Below are 21,671 nucleotides of genomic sequence, written 5' to 3'. Positions count from 1 at the left end.
ATTTCAAACCTAATATAAATTAAATGCATATTACTTCTGATCTGTCCAAGTTAAATTGACTCGCGTTTCAATTACAACACATTATGCAATTGTAAAATTCAATTACTAAAACATCTAGGAAATGATAGCACTCACTTCCATTGAGTTATTATTAAATTTTATGCGACGTTTTTGTATTGGAAGGTGTTAAAACACATGCACCAAATAATTTTATTAGTACAAAGCTACACAATGGGCTATCTGCAATATGTCCACTGAATAGTATCGAGCTCCGGATTTTGAATTCTAAATCCGTTAACGTTTCAATGATCTACCACAGGATTAGTAAGTAAAAACGTCCCTAATTTTGTACTCTAATCACCAGGTAGAAGGCAAGTGGACAACAGCAGCCACCGCTAGGACTTTTCCCGGTCCACTGAGACAATAACGACACTGACTGTCACTTTTATAATAGCTGAAAATCCAGTGTCCTGCCTATCCACCCCAAACATCCAAAATACTACGATAGCAAAGACATGTTTTAATAAGAGTCAATGTGTATCGGCACACACAAGTGATGGTGTAACGATGTTTAAATTACCACCTTCATGGAGAAAAGCAGTTTTTGTAATTTCTTCTGCTTTAAAAACTTTTTTTCTTCTTCTTCTTTGGTTTCAAAGATACAAGCCCCAACTCCTTCCCACTTGGAAACGTTGCCTGGTTGGGGCACTGATCAAATACTACATACTTTCTGATCAATGTGTTTATCACTTGAATGATTTTATACTGATATAAACTTCTGCTATTACTGTGGCCGAGAACAGCACTTACTTGATTCAGTTTAACCATGAATTTATGCTTTTGAACGATGATCATAAAACAAAACAGTGGCTCTTGTCTGACGACACACAACTCTCACAAACGTTATTAGCTATATTATATATAGCAGCTAGGGTACCTGTACCGTGGACGGAAGTTATGTAAATTCATGATTAACGAAAGATTATCTTATGACATGAAAAGTTGTTTCGTCTATATAAAATTTTAAAAAATCTAAAATGCCAATAAAAACAGTAAAACATAAAATGTGAAACTGTAAGTTTGCATTTATATGCAAAAACGGCTCGTTTGGGTTGAGAAAATATTTTACATAGAAGAGCGAACAACGTGTCGACCTTCTTCGGTCATCGTCAGGTTCACGATGTTCGCTCTTCTATGTAAAATATTTTCTCAACCCAAACGAGCCGTTTTTGCATATAAATTTCTCAACAAGTGGGTTTCTCGACATCACTGATTTTAAGTTTGCATGTATCTTCTCATGGACCCAACGAGCCTGCAATGCTAAATTTGAAGATCCATCAATAGGAGCGAAGTAGTGGGTGAAAAAAAAAATGAAAAATTGAAACTCTGTGTGAATTTCCTCATGGACCTATAAACCTCCACACCAATTTTAATGAAGATTCATCCACACCCTGCGAAGTATTTATATTGACACACATCAGACAATACTATTATATGTATATAGATGGCACCAGTGCATTAGAACTGCGTGCGACGTATTTATGTCATATCTGCACCTCAAAAATGGATAAAAATAAAGTTCTCCGTGACGGGAAACACAGGCGAAACGGAAAAATCGTGATACCTATTGCGAATTTACGTCCACACAGGATAAAAAATTTGAAAAGTTGGGAGTTGCACAAAGTGTATTAAAAACGTTTTTTTTTTTTCCAATATCATATAAACAAGAGTTCCATTATAGTATGATTGTGTACCATGATGTCTGGCGCTTGTTTACGGAGGACGCTTCCCACACTGTGTTTGAAAAACTAAGCACGGAAGAACAGGCAAGAATAATGTTAATGATAAATTTTGTTTCTCAAACATGGTATTTTTACACTAAATTGTTATTATTTAACCACACCATCATTCACATTTCAAAATGCGACGTAACTTAAAAAATAAAAATGTAGATTTACCTTACGTTATTGTTGAGCGTCTCTTAGCATGACTGACATGCTCAACAATTACTTTTCGTGATGGGCGATACCAGTAGTTCAAAGCTTCGAGAGAAACCATGAGCGCAAAAAAATAACATTTTTGTCGTCCACAAAATAATTTAAATTGGCAAAGTAACTTAAAGTTTTTAACGTCAGTGGGTACGGATACGTATGCCTGTAATCGTTATACCAAACCGTCACGCCTGAGAGAACAAAACACGTGTTACGATTAGCAAATATGGCTACATCACGTAGAGGTATACATACATCTGTGGTACTCAAAGAATATTTATTATTCCTTGTCTCTGGTGTAGTAAGATGAGCATTTTATGGCCGTCTAGAATTTTCAAAATTAATTTTGCTGAATTGTACTATTGTTCTAAGTCATTCCCCTTTGATATCACATGCGTTCTCTTGTGGAAAAAAAGAGTATTGTGTAGTAAAACACTTTGTATAGTAAACAGTGACCTTTTCCACTAGGAAGCCTGGCGCTTAAAGATGCATCCTCCCTTATTTCTCTGTTGGAAGCGTCAATAAATGTCAAAGAATGCACATGTTCATCAAAAGATATGGAGTTATATATCACTTTATATATAATAATAGGGTTTCTTTGTCTGAAACATTTTACAGTTTTGACAAAGTTTTGTTCTGAAACAAACAATTAAACAAGTATATTCTTATCCAATGCATAAGTCACTTTTATTGCCTTTCTTATAAATAATGCTTTAAACTTATCCAACTTTGTGATACATTTTTTGATATTCCTCAAGACATTGTGGTACTGTCCTCAACTCAGTGTGTACAAGACTGCTGCTGCACACCCTTCTGCACAAATGTACTACATATGACGTGCTATAATTCTCACCCTCACTTCTACACACTTTCGGCTGTGTAATCACCCAAAAAATTTAGACGATAAGAAGCAAACTACGAAGGCTTAACAATCAGAAACCATTTTCCACTATATAATCCACTCTATGGGCCTTATTCATTGATTTGATTTTAATAGGCTTTCTTCTCCTTTTGTCTATAGATTTATTCGTGTACATTTTTGTTATCTCCGAGTTTCATATCTATTAAATACATATATACCTATATATACACACACACGTATGGATCTCAGTTGTGCTATTTTCTTTTCTTATTTTTATTTTCCAATTGTTTGCTTGTTTGTTGTAAAGCATAAAGCTACACAAAAAGCTATCTGTGGTCTGTTACCACATGTATCGAGCCTCAACATTTAGTGTTATAAGGTCACTTCACTTACCACTTAGCTACTGGGAACATGTTTTCGAATTCGGGCCAGCGAGGCCTAATTTTGGTGTTTTTTAGGTTGTGAATAGAAGGGTTCGTATTATCATGCCGTTGCCACAAAAAAAAAAAAAAGAAAAGCACTGTGCAGTTCGGAAATCGTAGGTGCGCTATAAGAATGACTGTCAAGTCCCACTACTTGGACAGACGAGCTGCGGTTCGTGTTCGGTTAAAAATCAAAAGCGGCTGTATATGCAGGTGTCCCTTACTTGATCTATGCAAATGTTATATCGAAATTGAAATAGACAAACTTTCTTCGAATTTACTGACAACCTTAACAAAATTTCACCAAACATTGAAAATTATTTTTATTGCACACTTATTAACTGCAGTTAATCCCCGATCTGTGAATCTCGGACTCATTTATTTTTCTTGTTTATACTGTTCATTACCAGAATGGTACAATATTAAAGTACAATGAAAAATTTTATTATGTTTCGCTTTCACAACACTCGGTGAATTTATTTTTTTATTTCGCGCAAATTTTGCACTGTAAGACTAGAGAAAGGGCAGCTAGCCATCACCACCCACCACCAACTCTGGGGCTACTCTTTTACCAACGATTTTGTTTGTTTGTTTTGGAATTTCGCACAAAGCTACACAAGGGCTATCTGTGCTAGCCGTCCCTAATTTAGCAGTGTAAGACTAGAGGGAAGGCAGCTAGTCATCACCACCCACCGCCAACTCTTGGGCTACTCTTTTACCAACGAATAGTGGGATTGACCGTCACATTACACACCCCCACGGCTGGGAGGGCGAGCATGTTTAGCGCGACTCGGGCGCGAACCCGCGACCCTCGGATTACGAGTCGCACGCCTTACGTGTTTACCAACGAATAATGGAAATGACTGCCACGGCTGAAAGGGGGGCGAGCATGTTTAGTATGACGGGAATTCGAACCCGCGACCCTAAGATTACGAGCTAAGTGCTTTAACCACCTGGTCATGCTGGGCCACACTCAGTGTAAAGAACGAACTTTAACAATTCTCACGCTTTCAAGAGGAAAACTTGAATATTTTATGTAAGTTTACGTGGCATTCATTTCTATTATTTAATTAAATAATATTTTTCTGCATGTATTAAATCACTATCGCATGCTTCATTCTCCCTTTTTGTGATTTTTATGGATATTTCCAAAATTCGTCGTCGTTTATTTATATATATATTAATATCCCAATACAGACACTGTAATCAAACGAGTTGTCAATCACCAAACAATTAAGTGCATAAAAAGTTTAGAAAAATGTGTTTAAAAAGATGATTGGATCCTATTGGTAAACCACAAGAGTAAGTTGGTGATTTGGGTATCAATTTGTTTATTTGTTTTTAGAATTTCGCGCAAAGTTATTCAGGACTATCTGCGCTAGCCGTTCCTAACTTACAAGCTACATTGCCAACTCTTGAGCTACTCATTTAATAAAGAAATGTGGGAGTCACATTATAAGCTCCCACGGCTAAAAGAACGAGCATGTTTGGTGATTGAATTTGAGCCCACAACTAGCAGACTGCTAATCAAGTGTTATAACCGCGAGCCCATGACAGGGCCCGATTAGAATACAAAAATCGTGTAACTGTTATTGTATCTTCGACAAATCCGATAACTTGATAGAATTTATACTCTGTTTTATAGAAAAGATACCATGACTATCTGCCGCCGTCTTTAATTTTGAACTACTTATCAGAGGAAAAGCAGTCAGTCAGCGGAACCATAATACGCTCAACCAACGCTATACATACAGGCCTGTGAATTTAATTTTCACTAAAGTTGTTTGTGGTTCTAATAACAGATTTTGCATAATTCAGTTATGCAGATTTCGAAAATAATATCTTTTTTAAATAAATCGGGAAGAAAAAAACTCTTCCTTAGGTCAAATTATTTTTCGTTTACAACGATGAACATTTTTGTATTATTATGTTTGTTATGTTTGGCTTCTAGAACGATCGATAAGACTCTCGCGTCGCGATTGATCCAGAGATATCTATAATCAATGATTATCAACATTTTAAGCATAACGAAATGTGACCCGATTTCAATTAAGATAATTCACTTATGTAAAGGTACTTATGACATTTTGTGAAAATTTTGTACGTGACGGAAAAGAATGGATATCATACAGGAATTACCATCGAACATGTAAAAATCTCCAGACAATAAAACTATCGCAGGCATGTGTTGTTGTTTTTTTCATAACCAAATCACAGCTTAAACTGCGAGAAATATTATATAATATTAAACTGATTCAAAATCAGGTCATTAGTTCCCAATTCTACTGAGAAATTAACCTTCATAACAAATTACGGCATGATAAAACAACATCTTACATCTCCTATACTATCCAGCCATCTTTTCAAAATTTCTCCCACGTGGTATCACACCACAGGATAGATAGTTTGTCTGTTTGCTTGTTTGAAACATTTGCGTAACGCTGGACAAGAGATACTACTTTCTGACTTGACCGAATAGTGGGATTTAACTGTCATATTTAATACGCACCCATGTGTCAAAGTGCAAAGTACGTTTTACTATATTTATTAATATTTCTTTTGTTCTCTCACCGAAACAAAGGATAAACACAACACCAGCCCCTACCTACCTGAGAAAAAAACTCTACAAATAGATCTTGGATGAGTGGAACAAAGACTTGCCAAAAGATTGTCACAACGTAATTTTCTAAAGCGATATAAATTTTTTTATTCGAGCATCTGTATATTAACATTCGACATCTATGTGCCAAATAACTAAACTATGCAAACTGTCCGTTCTGATGTCAAAATCTACATAATTAAACTCTCCAAACAGTCAGTTCTAACATTAACCTATAATAACTCTAAAAAAAAAAATCCGTTCTAACTTAAACATCTACATAATTAAACTCCACAAAATATCCCATCTTGTAACAACATCTACACAACTAAACTATACAAACTATCCTTTTTAACATCATAATTAAACACTACAAAATGTCCGATCTTACAACATCTACACAACTAAACTATACATAATATCCTTTTTAACATCTACATAAGTAAATTCTACAAAATGTCCGATCTTATAACAACATCTACACAACTCTACAAAAAATATCCTTTTAACATCATCTATATAATTAAACTCTACAAATCGCCCGTTCTAATATTTACATAAATTCGATCTACAAAATGTCCGTTCTGACATCAATATATACATAAATCTTCAAACTGTCCGTTCTAACATCAAGATAACTCTACAAACTGTCGGTTATAGCAACATCCACATAATTGTACACACTAACAGTTACAGCATTAACATTTACATAACAAAACTACAAAAAATGTCTTTTAACATCAACATAACTCTACAAAATGTCCATTCTAACATCAACATCTACATAACTAACTTGTACAAGCTGTCCATTCTAACATCAACATCTACATAACTAACTTGTACAAGTTGTCCATTCTAACGTCAACATCTACATAACTAACTTGTACAAGCTGTCCATTCTAACATCAACATCTACATAGCTAACTTGTACAAGCTGTCCATTCTAACATCAACATCTACATAACTAACTTGTACAAGCTGTCCATTCTAACATCAACATCTACATGACTACACTGAAGAGATACTCGCTCATTAAAGTGAATGAAGGGCTTCATAATTCTTACTTGTGAGCAGCAGAGGTTATTTAATGTCAAACACACAGATCATAAATGCTTATTCAAAATCTTCTTGGACAACTTATGTATGATAAATGAAGTTTTCTTTCAAGCGCATTTCGTCAGTTTACGTCTGTCTACAGGGGATTCATGGAAGTCAAATCCGTTCTGACTTTTTAAAATTCTAACATAAGTATTTAAGCATAAAAGCGAATAACCTGGCCTCGTCCTCTGTATACAGCGTATGTTTTGAAGTTATTTTATTTCAATCTTACAGGAATCCACACCGAGGAGAATTATTACAATTCATAAAAAGAAATTACGGTAAAACAAAACAAAGTTTAATTTTTAAATTAAAAACATAAATAGTATTAAATCCAATTTGTATATCTAGTCTACAGCAGTAAGAAAAAAGCTACAGTAATATAAGTTCTAAAAGATTTTCTGAAGCATAATTGTAATCATCATAACTCGCCAAGATGACAAAAGGGTAAGTTCAAAAATTAGTCACCTGAAGTTGGCCTTTCCAGTCCTGGTTTCGAGTTATTTGACGTTACGGCCGTTTTAAGAAAGTAAATACAAGTTTTAAAACACTTGTACGAAAATTTTAATTATTATAATTCGCCAGGATGACTAACGGGTAGTTCAAACATCAGCGTTAGACACCAGTATTAAAAACAGAAATGTTGTGATCGGAGAGCATAACTTCTACAGAGCGACCCCTCCCTCAATATCAGCACTTCGCCATAAGGAATTATGTCCATTAAAGTCCCCCAGGATTAAAAAGGGAGATGGCAACTGTTCAATGAGAGCATCAAGGTCTGATTGATCATAGATATCTCCAGGTAACAGGTAAAGAGAACAAACAGTGATGGTACGACCCAAGAAAACATGGATGGCTATCGCCTCCAAGTGTGTGTTGAGAGGCAAAGCTAGGGTGGGCACATGCTGATCAACCAACAGTGCCACCCCTCCATGCACTCATCCACCACACAGCCTGTGATTTCTGTACAAAGAAAACTGCCGAAAGGTGACTGTATCAGCAGGATTCAGAAATGTTTCCTGTAAGGAAAGACACACAGAATGGTAGGAAGCAATCAGTACTTTGATGTCATCCAGATTAGAAGGTAAACCTCAACAGTTCCATTGTATCATAGTTGTCATTTTTATTTATAAATAGGCGAATTGGGTGGAGAGCCCTTCTGTTTATGACCACGTCTTTTTTCTTTATCTTCATTATTCTAGGGAGGTCTGTCGACCTCCATGGATCCTGCCCTTGGTTGATTGGGCAGATCTTTGTTGTTGGAAGAAGATTCCAATGGGTGAGGATGAGAATAAATGATTGTTTTGCATCTTGGAGCGGGAGAAGAAAATGTACACGAGGAAATGCCCATACCAAGAATAAAAGGAAGTGGATCTTGGTGTTTGCTGGAATGAATGTTAGAGACAAAGATGGGTATTGATGTTGATTCATCAACTTTTTTAACCATGGAGGTCAGAAGATTTTTCATATGGTTTGAGAATGATTCTTTTTGAGGCACAGAGAGATCCGTCTGCACGCCCGCTGTAGTAGTGGAATGAAGTGCAGCAGCATACATCCAAGATGAAGTGAACAGCAACTTTTGAGCTTCAGGGTAAGTAATCTTTTGAATCATCTTCAAACACTGCACCTCTTTTTCTTCCAACCACTTGAAGCAAGAACGAAAGTAAGATGGGTGAGCTGATGCAATGAGAGTCTGTTTCACACTCATAGGCATCTTGGTCCTTGCCACCACAATGAGCTCAAGTCAAAGAATCATGACATGATGTCTTCAAGTGAAGTGATCGACCTACTGACACTGGAAACATCTGAGAGGGTTTGGAATGTATGGCTATACCTTGCAATTAAGATAAACTGATGTAAATGTTAAAATGAGAACATCATAATTCCATCTTTGCGAGTGCAAATACATCTGACTGCAGAAACTCCTTGGGTAGAGAAACCTGCGAGCATTTCCAACTCGGGAATATTCTTCAAATCCCTCTCAACAATAACTCCTCATGATAAATTCAAAGTAGTATAGGGCATGACCTCAATGGATATATGCCCAATTGCCTTTGAATGTAAGAGGAGCTCAATGTGTTTAGATGTGGATGTTTCCACCAGTATATCACCAGAGTGAAGCTTTCTGACTCACTTTGGAGAGCCAGCAAGTCCCACTAGTCCCTTCAAAATAAAAAAAGGGAGAAATTTACCCTAAAGGTCTGTCTGAAAGAGAATGTAGGATAAGAAAATAAGGTACAATACGTGTTACAGATGTTGAAGATTGCTGCTCAGAATCTTCAAGATGTGGTTGTTTGCCTAGGGACTGTTTTTTCACTATTTTATTTACATTTTTATATGGACAATCCATAATAAAAAAAAGAAAATTTTGGTGCCCACTGACCCCACCCACCTTATAAGGCAATGCACTACAATGTCAAACAAGAATACTGCAGCAATGCCAGGGTTTCGTGAGCAAATACAACGTCCACAACACCTGTTGAGAACATCCAACACTGGTACTTGATTGACCCTAGCCCAAGTGGACTAAGCCAACTGGGGGTGCCACCACAAGGTCATCTGTCTACAGGAATTCAAGCCCAAAGTAATGTGTTAGGGTTGGACCCCTCAACCACCAGGATCCTCTCCTCTCCTTCACAGGTCACCAAGCATGGCAAACACGTGGTTGGATGTTTAGATACCAACAAGTACAGGAATCCACACAGAGGGGGCCAACTAATGAATGGTTTACACATGAATGTACTGTGTTAATGTGCTACAAACCAATGGACCATTTATACAGGTATGTACTGTGTTAAAATATTACCTATCCATGAATGGTTTACACAAGCACATAACATCTGATTTTTCATAAATGCACTCAATCAAAACCTTTTTTTTTTCAAGTAGAATGAATGATTGGATAAATGGTGAAAAGTCTTGAAATTCAAAGCAGTTCATAGATGGCTGAGAAAGATCAGTCAAATTTCAAGAAACAGTCCACAAAATACTTAGTTAATTTGATTTTTTTCCTGCAGCTGATAATTCAACAACTAAAAATAATTCCCACAACATAAAGACCACATCAAACAATTCTTTATAATATCGCTTCAAAATCTAAAACAGCTCTTTCAAATGTTATCTTTTTGGATTTTATCAACTTTGTAACTCAGGTCTAATGTACAATATATTACAATGTTACAGGTGAACTTCAAGTATAAAAACTATAACCATGAAGAAATGCTTACACTGTTAGCAGTCCATAAACTTTCAAAGAAAATAATGAATGCACAAAACAATTAATAATTTATTTCAATGGAGTAAAAGTAGGATTATTTTAATCAACTTAACTTTATACTATCCCTATATGTTTTCTTTCCAATTAAAATGGCCAGACAAAAAAAATCAAATATTCAGTACATGTATAACATACAAAAAGATACAACAGTAATTTCTAAAAGTGAAAATGTTACATACTTGAAAATGTGGAAAGAATATATTGTTGTAAGCTACATTTTCAAAGTCCTAACTTATGTTAACTAGAGAGCACGTGTTTCAGATCTAGTAAACTTGATTAAAATGTAGATGGGTATAATAATCAGATTTATATGAGTAAGCAGTTCAGAGTACCAGTTAATGAAGTATTTATTGATAAAATTATTGAACTGTTATTGATAGTGCAATCAGTAGTTAGTTGGTTTATTATCACAGAGTTATTGTGTCTATTATATTATTTGTTATTCAGTTATTCTGGGAGTTACATGTTTGTTTATCTACCAGAGTTAGACAAGTTAGATACGTCTATCACAGTTTATATTTAAATATATTTGAAGTTAGGCTTACACAAGTGCATTTAGTTCTGGAATTTATACTGTTAATATGAATGTAGTTTGGGATAAAAGAACTTGAATTATTTCATTATCATTATATACACTGCATGTGTGAGTTTTTCTTATAGTAAAGCCACATCTGGCTATCTGCTGAGCCCACCGAAGGGAATCAAACCCCTTATTTTAGCATTGTAAATCTGTAGACTTACCGCTGTACTGGCAGGGGACATATAAATTGCATTCAGCCTTATTTTTATGATACATTCCAAAAGAAGCCACTCAATGAAAGAACATGCTATAACAATATATTTGCTTTATGAGCAGAGAAAAATTATTTTCTTTATATTAAACATGATTAAAATCACAATTTTCAAAACACTCTATGCATGTACTACAGAAACAGTTTTATTGTTACATTACTGAAAAGTGGAAAAGTTATTTAATTTTGTTCTGAAACTGAAACATTCTTTAAAATGCTAGAATAAATATTTTATCATAAAATTAGCTAAGGTTACCTTTACAAATGAACTCTTACCTCTAGAATACTAACTCCATTGACCAATTAAGAAAGGTTAAACATGTGCATCAGTGAACACAAAAATGAGCCACTACAAATACAAAAGTCAAGGTACACATTCCACATCAGATCATTTTAAGATCTATCTCAGACTGTTGGTTGTTATGAAGTCTGCTTATCTATATACTACCACAGCTTAGTTGAGACAATTCGAAAACACAACATTATAACATGTACTTATACAACATGTAAGTAAAAAGAGGTTTCTATACAAATATACTCAAACACACATATATAAAGCAGCTTTCCAGGGGACTATGCAGGCAGCGATCAATATTTTGTAACTCCAAACAAACACACATGTGCATTGCATTCACTTAGGTATGATAAATTATTAATGTTTAAACACACACACACACACTCCATACACTAGTGAACTCACAGAGGTAACAAATTCAATATAGTAAACAGTGTGTAGTATTCAAGACATTAGCATCATACATATGGAGCTGACTGTCTGACACAGAAAAAACTAGAATCAGAATCTCTCTTAAATTATTCACAGTTTGTTTGAATAAAGCAGGGTTTTAATTTCTTCTGGAGTAAAATATAACTATTCAAGAATAGCCTATGTATACAGTTGTAATAGAAAACACTGAAAAACAATTACTAATGTCACTGTTCTCAAAAATGTTTTATCAAGTCAAGTACTGAGAAAATGTACAGTTACCAGTTTCATTTCTCATCTTGTTATCAGTAGTGTGTGCTTTACAGTACAATACTTGGGAAATATAAAACTAATAGAAATCAACTGATAGTGATATTTCCATGCTAATACTATTATTTTCCAAACAAGGCAGGAAAAAGCTGATATTTAAATGCAAAAATACTCATTTTACAAACTAAAACAATTTTACTGAACAAGATAAGAAAAACACAAAACTTGTATAATTTCCATGATACATGAGCACAAAACATTTGTAATATATCAAATTCAATAAAAGAAGGTAAGTATAACAACTAAATGTTTTCATAAGAATACCCTATGCAAAGAAAAAATCTTACAAAGTCATATTTCAGTCAAACTTGTTTCAGTAGCTTACCTTAATACCACAGCAGACTTAACAACAACACAAAATACTTATGAGTGCTGCCTGCCTCTTTTCCTCTAGCAGTTCAAAATTAATAACAGTATCAAATAGCCTTAGTAGTTTTGTTATAACAAATACAGGGAGAGCAAATCCACTGGAAATGTTTCAATTACTTATATAGTTGAAATAATTGAAAACAGCAGTAATCAAAAATCTTAATTTCAATTAGATAATTATTTTAATCATCAATGATTTTCTCATAATTTCAATTAATCAATTGTTGGAATAATCAAATGGAAATAATATGACCCACTTATTTGAGGAATCAATTTAATCACAATACTGATTAACTAATTAATTAACATAGACAATGGCTAAATATGTCCAAGTGGACTTTCCTAACATTTTTATATAAGAATCTTGCAAGTTAATCAAATGTTGAAAGGTCACATGTATCATCTGTTAGAAACTGTTATCAGTTTGGTTCCCTGGATAAGAATGATCCTATCTTAAGGGGTGACTGAGATTACTGTACACACTAGCATAAGCTAGGAATTTTTTTCTCCCTTTAAATATTATTTGGAATAGCTGCTGGTGTACACAGCACCAAATTCTGATGTAGTACACTTTTCACAAGCTTGCCTCAATTTGGGTACTAAATCAAAATTTTCTTTGTCTCTGTACTTGGCTAGTTGTTTAGATGAAAAAAAAAACAGAAAGACTTAATCCTCTCTAGCCTATGAGCCAGAGAGAGAGAAATGGAAAGGTGTAAGTAAAATACACAATATACTCTTGTAATTAAATATTTGGTGTTATATGGTTACTTGTGCATGTTTCTTACTTTTGCTGTCCATGTTCAATTTGTTCTCTACATAACACTTCCAGAATCTGTGTCTTAAGAATGCTTTTAAATTTATCTACTGAGCATCAACAAACCTAAATATAACAGGGACAGTATGAGCACACAATGTGAACATGACCAGAATTCAATAATTATATAACACATCACTAATCAGAAAAACATTTGGTATTAGTATTTTCCATTTTTAAATTAAGTCTGAACTAAAAGAAAATAGCTTAAATGATATGAACATTGTTCTGTGAATAGTTTAACAACTCACTATCACACATAACATGCACAATAATTCATATTTTACTTTAAGGTTATATTGGTTTATTTCAGTAAAATTAATGGCTTCTGGAGTCCATGCTGTCTAAAGAAACTTGTTTTTTCTAGCCAAAAATACATAGACAGAACTAGAAAGTTTTCATTCACATTTCACTTGTTTTTAGCTTAGACAAAATAATTTATTGATCTTAAGAAAAAAATTTAAAAAATTTATTGCAATGAAAATTAATGTCATCTGCCTAAAACTTTAACAACTCAAATTTATTTTCCTTGTAATTCTGAACTTCCAAATAGAAAAAGTTAAATCCCACCTAACTCTTCGCTTCTTTTGACTTAGTTACCCACTGAACTGAATCACTCAACTAAGATGTCACATGAAATTTCACTTGAGAAGAATACCTATAAAGTAGAGCATGCTATGTATAACTAGACTGATGTAACTGTGATCTTAATTAGAAATAACTCATGATTTAATCTACAGAAAGTTTTCTTTATCATCAAAAAACACAAAGCAAACCGACAAAATAAAATTCTACAGTTCATTATCAAAAGATAATAATGGCTTCACATATGCAATAACTCTTTCTACATACCACTAACCAATATATCTCGCAAACCACTTAAGAAAGTAAAAACAAAAAAAAAGGAAAGAAATGAGCTTCTGTCTAAAAAACTATCATAATTTTTTTGTAATTTACAAATATGAGCTCAATAGTTACAAATACATACAGGCATCACAGCCTCATTACTGGATGTCACAAGATTTGTTTGATGAAGTTATGGTAACCTATTAACTGGAAGTAACATGCTTTTCCTTAAATGTATCTCTTTCAGTATATTCAAGTGTCAAGTCTTTGAAATAATTAGTTTTATTATAATTACTCCTATTAACTAAGTACAATAATTTTTTTTCAAAGTTAAAACAAAACTTTTGAACATGTTATTATGGGAAAACATAATGAAGTACTCTTTTCACCATTTGCTCTTAATGCTTTATTTAACTTTAAAAATACCTAGATGATGTGACCCTTTTTCATCCACATAGCTACAACAGACTACACTGTGTATTTTAGGAGTATCCTTAACATTCTTTTTTAAACTCATGTTGTCAGATGCTTTAAAATATAAATACATATATTCACAGATATGAAATTTAAAAAAACTTAATAAAAAAACTCTGTGTCCTTTTTAAAACACCACTTGCTCCTTCGTCTCAATAAAATTTGATACAATTTTTAGACTTCGTTTTTATATGTACCTCAAGAGCTCATATGCAAAGTTATGTCAATCCAATTTTGCCTCTTTTTTTTTTCTGCAGCATTCACAAATGATGGTGTGAAATAAAAAGTGGATTATTTATTAAATAAAACAATCACATATTACTGTATAAGAATCTAAACAGCTAACTTTTCTTATTTATTTCACATTATACAGTTATCGTTGCTTGTTATGATGTACAAAGATGCACAAAGGGTTATCTGTGCTCTGCCAACTACATGTACTGAAAACCCAGCTTCTAGACATACCACTGTGCCATTGGGAGGCCACATTATAAAGAATCAATCTGTTCTTAGACAAAACAATTAACAACCATAAGCTCTTTTTAAGTTAAAATGTAAGATATCCATCAATACAACAACATTTGTATCTAAGCACTGCATATTTAATTCCTTATGAATTTCAAAGTTTTTAATAGTTAGTCACTAGGATTTTACAGTGAAGCACAAACAGATAAAGAACTTGTTGTTAACATTAATTAAAATATTCTTTAATATATATCAGTTTACAGATTTTTGTAATATTTATTATATTATACATTTTTCTTACAGTTGGTAGTCAAACTACATTATGCTCTTCCTTTAGAGAAAAACAATGTAATAATAATTTGAATACACTTGCTTGCAATGAGATGCCTGAAGGTTTGTGAATTAAAGGGAAATGTGTATTATTATTATCAGCATACACACTTTAGTATGCATTAGACTTACACAGCTTATAATTTCCAGGAACCTGCATGACTCCCTAGAAACATCTCCTGTTCTGTTTTTTCTAGTAACAGAAGAAACAATCTGAGAAACAAAAACTACTTGTTTAATAAACAAAGTATAACATTAAAATATTTCATCTCTCAAACAAATATTATTTTTCAGGCATCATGCAAAATTATTTCCATATCCCATATTTCTTCAAGTTCATATCCTGACCATAAAATATGAAATATAGTTAATGGCCAATCATGGTTACTTAAAAGTCCTTTCTATATTGAACCTCTCCTTGGGTAGGTTGAAGATTTATAACAACAGTACATAAAAATATTATAAATAACACAAACTTCTGTAGTAATTCTACAGTGTGATATACCACATGTACACTTACAGTGCAATAACATTAAGTTATTAATGTAAGTTTACTTTTTACATACTCATGTTAGGAGTAAATCAATAGTGTCTTCTATTCAGTAAATACTAGTAACATTTGTCAAAAACGTCTTCCTTATTATTGACAACAATTACATTTTAATCACACTGAGGACATATTATGATGACTATACTTCAGAAGACTTTAATTTAAATTCACATGGTGCATGTGTTTATACCTACACATGTCACACTGCAGCAACTTATGAGGAAAACAATGATGAACTATACTTAGTCTAACTTTCAAAATGTTATCAACTTATAGCTTTGAAATCATTTTTAATTTAACAATTTTCTGTGTGAATACTTTATCGACATTTTATTTTCGATATATGCATTCAAATTATTAAGAATAATGAGCTCGACAAAATATATTTTACATTCACTGCCAACGATACAGCTTCGCGAAGTTATTCATTGGACCATTGTAATGTACCAGTAGGTGGAGTCTTTCTCGTTCATACCCTCACATACACCTCCACTTTAGGCTTTGCCGCTTCTATACTCCTAGTTGGCATATAAAAGTCAAAAATGATACAGTAAAAATATACATTATTGGATAACTATTTTTAAGCCTATCTTACCAGACTTAATGAAGCCTTTTACTTTTGATCCTTTTATTCAGATGTTGAATCACGTGTTTCGAGTCGATCCATAATTATTTGCATCAAACATCAACACCCGACTATCACGAACGTTACATTTCTTCGCAACTCCTCCTCATTACTTTCATATGTAATAAAGGGCACAAGCTCGCGTCTTACTTCCAATATCACAAAACCTATTTTATTTGGCTCCATCTGTTGTGCGAATATAATACAAAGCAAGCAAAAATAATTGTTTTTACTGCTGACATGTGACAATGTGTGGTATTCTCAGATTTACTAATTCACTTAAATAGTATTTACCAGGGACTTCTTTAAGTGAGATTCACTGGAGTGGCAATCAGTTTCTGATATTATACACTAACTTTCATTGGCATTAGTCAACTGACTACATTTAGTTCAATCAAATAAATTTTGTGCTTTTTACAATATTGCATGAAATGTCCACACTTATTCTTTTCATTGAAATGACATGAGGCAATTAACAAATAACACGATTTTCTAACAAATATCAAATAACTATGCATATTTACATACGTACTTACATGTTTGTTAACTAATTTCCCCTCAGCGACACAGCAGAACATATACGGACTTAACGCTAAAAAAGAAACAGAGTTTCGATACTCGTTGTGGACAAAGCACGCAATGCCCATTGTGTAGCTTTATGCTTAATTAAAAACACAAGCTAACTAATTATTACTTTTAATTTAAATTAAATCACTAGTTCAAAACACTGGGGATACAAAATCATGCTGAGAATAAATCTCTATAACTCCAGAACTAAGTCATACTTATAAGTGAAGATTTTATTTCAACACTTTCCTGTTGAAAAACGAATACTTAAGAAAGCCTGGTGCATAAAACAACTATACAATTGAACGATTTGGTATAAAGACAGAAAAACAAACTTTTACTGCTTACAGTTTTAAAAGTATGTTTAGTTTCTGAATATGTAATAGCTCTATTCGTTTTGATAAACATATCTATAAACAAATACTAGGTATACCAATGGGTGCCAATTATTCAAGCAGTGTTGCTAATTTATATTTTTATTATTAAGTAAATAAATTTATTTTATTCAAATCCAGGAATAATTTATTTAACTCATATTGAAGATTTAATTTGCATTAATACTCCATTAATAAGCAATATTTATCCTACAGTTCCATAAATCGAAAACACCCTTACATCAAATATAGAAAACTATTTACATTTAGATATTAAGATAATTAAAATATATTGTATATTAATACTTATGATGACACGAATGGCATTATATGTCAAATTTTCGGACTTCCCTCGCGAAGTGTGTGTTTTCTTATAGCAAAGCCACATCGGGCAATCTGCTGAGTCTACCGAGAAGAATCGAACCTCTGATTTCAACGTTGTAATTCCGTAGATTTACTGCTGTACCAGCGGCTTACCCCTCACCCCACACTAATATACCAAACGTAACGAATTTAGCGTTGTACATTCCTTTTAGTGTCTACGCTTCTTTCAGTGCAGTTTTCTTTTTTTGCATGTGACGTATATTCTTGACTGTGTATTGCGTAAGTTCCGCCTGTTCTCGAAACTTGTAGCGAATTCTTGAAATTGAAAATCAACAATACTTGTTTGATGAAAGCGCGCGAAAATATTGTCGAAAGCTCTACAAACTCGCGTGATTCCTATAAAAAGGCGGCTAGCCAAGAGATGGAAGAGATAATATTACTGGATCGCTATAGTCAGTGTGCTATAGGTCGAGGAAGCTATAACTGTGATTAACGCCTAGTCATCGGAAAACAACAGAATTTGACTCGGAATGTTTACAGATTTCGAACATTACAAACTTTCATCTCCAGTGAATAACTTCGGACGTTAGTATTTCTACGAGGACATTAAATATCTTCCTCAATAAGAGGTAATCTTGTAGCAGTGTGAGAACAATCAAGCCTAGTTAGCTTAAGCGAAGTGCAACAACATCAACTCAGAATAAGTTTGTTCGTCGTGGACCTGGATCGTCAATAAAATATTTAGTTCTAAACCAGATATAAGATTCAGTGCTGTACGTAAGTTTATAAAACTGTCGTATATAAACCATCATTTGTATTTGTTTGTTTTTGAATTTCACACAAAGGTACTCGAGGGCTATCTGTGCTAGCCGTCCTTAATTTAGCAGTATAAGACCCTCAGATTACCAGTCGAGTGCCTTAACCACCTGGCCATGCCGGGCCGTTGCTATGGGTAAATATTACATTTTATTTCAAGTAAGAAATATTGAGTTCACATAGTTCTATTTGGGTTTCAATGCGAGTCAGTTGATGGAAAAACATCTTGAAATACTAAAACTGTTAAATGGTTCACTAATATGGTATGTGGAGATGGTTATTCGTCCTAGCAAGAATGAACAGTTTTTTGTTTTTTTTCTTATTCGTGATATAAATGTAAATGTTTCGCACTTTACATCGCGTATCAAGCCTCTTTATTTCCTTAGCTTAAAACTTATTTGCTTAGTCAACTTCAAATTTACTTTGCAATTATCCTGCATGAATCTTTCTTTATAAAGTGGACCTACTTAATTCAAAGGCTTTTTTAACAAACAAACGTGAGGAGGATATTTACCCTTTAATGAAAAAAAACAACAACAAACTTCTGCAGTGAATTAAATATGATTGATTTTGGGGACAAATATACCTTTGTTGGTATATTTACATAGGGGTAAACATGTCCTCCGCTGGTACGGTGGTAAGTCTACGTATTTACAACGCAAAAATCAGGGGTTCGATTCCATTCAGTGAACTCAGCAGAAAGCTCCATATGGTTTTGCTATAAGAAAACACACACATACACAGAAATAAACATACATTAAATTGTTATTAACATTAAAAATCTTCTCTTTCTGCGATTGAGGGCCCTAAGTCTTCAAATGAAGAATGTCATTAAATTTTAAAAGCTTTTCTGAAGCTTGTCCCTTGCTTTTACATGAAATATATGTAGCTATAAGTCCAATAAACATTATGTTCTTAAGATATAATTCCTTAGATCTATAGTTGTCACACGATAATAAACATTTACTACTTCGTTAAGAAAAAAGAATCTGTTACAGACGTGGCGCTAAACCTGTCATTCAAGATAAACCTTTTTATTTATTATTTAGATTAAAATTTACAGATAGTATTAATCCAAATAAAAAAGAAATATAGAAATAAGCTAGAATAAAAACGACATATTTAGCAGTGTATTTATGTTTAAAAGGGACTTGTTACACAATTGTATTTACACAAGAATAATGGCATTATTTTAACTGAATATTATGGGCCAGATTTTCTTAACTGTCCATTTTAACTGGAAAATGTTGAAAAAATCTTCTCCTATAAGTACGATTTATAGAGTTCTTCAAAACATAAATAATAAAAGAAACCTTGTGCCACAAATTTAGCATCCAATTTCTATAATATCTGAATATCTGTGAATGCATGATGCTCTGTTTGCATTATTTGTGTTACGTTTTATAATTTTATTTTGGATGAGTATCCGTTACTATTTCAAATAACCGGAATTTTGAATTTGACCACAGGAGTTCATTAAATGTTAATACGTATTAAATTTATGTTATTTACCAACAAGGTTGATACACACAATTACCTTTTTTTAACACAAATATATTTTAATATGCAATAATAAAAACAATACGGTTATCACTAATAGTTATTACAAATGATGGGGGCCCGGCATGGCCAAACGTGTTAAGGCGTGCGACTCGTAATCTGAGGGTCGCGGGTTCGCATCCCCGTCGCGCCAAACATGCTCGCCCTTTCAGCCGTGGGGCGTTATAATGTTACGGTCAATCCCACTATTCGTTTGTAAAAGAGTAGCCCAAGAGTTGTCGGTGGGTGGTGATGACTAGCTGCCTTACCTCCAGTCTTACACTACTAAATTAGGGACGGCGAGCGCAGATAGCCCTCGAGTAGCTTTGCGCGAAATTCAAAACAAATCAAACCAAATCTATAGCAACTAACAATGACCACACGACTTGTCGTTCTCATACAACATAGTTAAGGCATTAACTTCTAGATATCATCTAAGCGATCCGCGTAAGACATTGCTGTCATTATTAACATCCTTGCACAAAGTACAACGTTACAGCAATATCTCACTGATGAAGCAGGTATTAACTCTAAGTCCACCCCTGGTACAGCGGTAAGTCTGAGGACTACAACGCTAAAATCAGGGGTTCGATTTCCTTCGATGGACTCAGCAGATAGCCTAATATGGCTTTGCTATAGGAAAACACACGAGCGCACACACACACACACATTAACTCTAAAAGAACAATAAAGAAACAATGGGTAACTAAAACGGTTTATTGGACAAGTACTTATGCGAAAATTGCATAAACTCATACTAAATAAAAAATGTTAAACATTCCTACGTTAAAAGAAGGTAAAAAAACTTATGGCAGCTGCATACATCATGTAGGCTAATAACATATGGGAAAATTACGGGTTCAGAAGGTTTTAATAAGCGAACAAAATAATTGATAATTAATTACTTTTCTTTTTATCTTCGGTCGTGCCTGTAATAATCGAAAATTTATATTAAATCAGTATAAAGTTGCAAATAATAAAATTATTTTATTTATTGTTAAGCACAAAGTTACGCAACAGAATATCGGGTATCAAAATCCGATTTTACCATCAGTGGCGTTTTTAGATAGAGGCTCAGTCCCAGAGCCCATGGTCTTAATGGGGGCCCCGTTGCTAATTTTATTCTATGTAAAATCACACGAGATGTAAGGCCCACACAACCTTAAATCCGCCACTGTTTACCATTCTAAACCTTCACACTTATGGTTGGACCATCATATAGCAACATTAAGTACAAATTAGAACTGAATATTTATTATTATTTTTACCTTAAATACTAATAATAGTCTTTAGATGGACTGTCAATTTTAAAAATTGTAAACGATAAATGAAATTATGTCTAAAGTAATAACTAAATACAAATATCCATTCAGCCATAAATTCAGCAGTTCAAGACTAACAAACATAAATTCTATATCAGACGGCTAATTCTCAAAGTCACAAATGTTAAGGGAAACCTATAAGCCACTACAAATAACTCATTGTCACTTCTCTTTCATCTT

At 33.5% G+C, this 21,671-nt stretch overlaps 1 protein-coding gene across 9 annotated transcripts in view; it reads right to left on the bottom strand.

The window, feature by feature from the left end:
- Window positions 1–21,671, bottom strand: part of LOC143238686 (oxysterol-binding protein-related protein 3-like) — a 97,438-nt gene that overhangs the window by 74,372 nt on the left and 1,395 nt on the right. For 2 of the 9 annotated variants that reach the window (XM_076479124.1, XM_076479135.1), the window contains exons 1-2: window positions 16,520–16,728; window positions 15,507–15,567 (exon numbers count right to left, since the gene is read on the bottom strand). The exons of 1 other annotated variant lie outside the window; for it this stretch is intronic. The gene's annotated coding sequence lies outside the window, so the exon portion shown is untranslated. Of the gene's footprint in view, window positions 1–1,958; window positions 1,979–13,829; window positions 13,918–15,506; window positions 15,588–16,519; window positions 16,729–21,671 lie in introns of those variants that run through there. 6 more of the 9 variants (XM_076479129.1, XM_076479127.1, XM_076479128.1 and 3 more) reach the window with 6 other exon arrangements.

This window comes from Tachypleus tridentatus, chromosome 13 (genome assembly GCF_004210375.1).
Source record: "Tachypleus tridentatus isolate NWPU-2018 chromosome 13, ASM421037v1, whole genome shotgun sequence".
Taxonomy (NCBI): Eukaryota; Metazoa; Arthropoda; class Merostomata; order Xiphosura; family Limulidae; genus Tachypleus; species Tachypleus tridentatus.
The sequence above is the reverse complement of the archived record's forward strand: the minus strand, read 5'-3'. Positions and strand labels throughout refer to the sequence as shown.